Source organism: Pagrus pagrus, assembly GCF_965226575.1.
Source record: "Pagrus pagrus genome assembly, chromosome: 14".
NCBI classification, from domain to species: Eukaryota; Metazoa; Chordata; class Actinopteri; order Spariformes; family Sparidae; genus Pagrus; species Pagrus pagrus.
The window spans coordinates 1666733-1667437 of NC_140198.1; the positions used below are offsets into that span (position 1 = coordinate 1666733).

At 40.6% G+C, this 705-nt stretch overlaps 1 protein-coding gene across 8 annotated transcripts in view; it reads left to right on the plus strand.

Moving 5' to 3' along the window:
• The window catches only part of stim1b (stromal interaction molecule 1b), a gene marked incomplete at its 3' end in the record, with an annotated part of 52296 nt that overhangs the window by 24727 nt on the left and 26864 nt on the right, over positions 1 to 705 (plus strand). The window lies entirely within an intron of this gene.

The following is a 705-nucleotide window of genomic DNA, read 5'->3' on the forward strand; positions in this document are numbered from 1 at the left end:
CCAAAGATACTGACGCACTAACAAGACAGAAAAAAGTCAGCAGACGTCATTACTGAAACATTCATACACAGATTCTATCAGAACTCGTATACGAACAGAATCAGAACTTGTTTTGAGAGGTCAGTATTTACGGGTTTACAGGACCGATTGTTCATTTGGACATTTCCACACAGTCAACTGTCCCGCAGACTCCTACGACCCAAAAACATCCTTGATTAACCATCTTAAGAACGAAGCAGTGGACAGAAAGTGATGACTCATGAATAAGAGACGTGTTTTAATGAGGCATTTTGTTTTCGGGTCGTTCGCCCGTCCGTGCCCCTCTGAACCCGATATCTCCAGAACGCCTCGAAGGAATTTCTCTAAATTTTCTAAATGTACAGATGTTCACTACGACTCAAGAATGAACTGATCAGAATTTGGTGGCCACAGTTTTAGTCTTTGTCCTTTTTTTTAACAAACAATTTTCAATAGAAAAAGATAAGGACACATTAACGAGGTCCAGTCGACGTCACATCGCTGCTTTATGTTCTTCTTGCTGTTTCCCTCCTGATGCTGCTGTTTATTCTCTCTGGTTCTGTTAACACGTTGTCTTGTTCGTGCTCATATTGTGGTGAAGTTGAAGTTTTTGTCTTTTGTTAAAGGATCTTTGACTCAGAGGTTTTTGTAAACGAACATCGTGATTGGTTCTCTTCTCTCCATCAG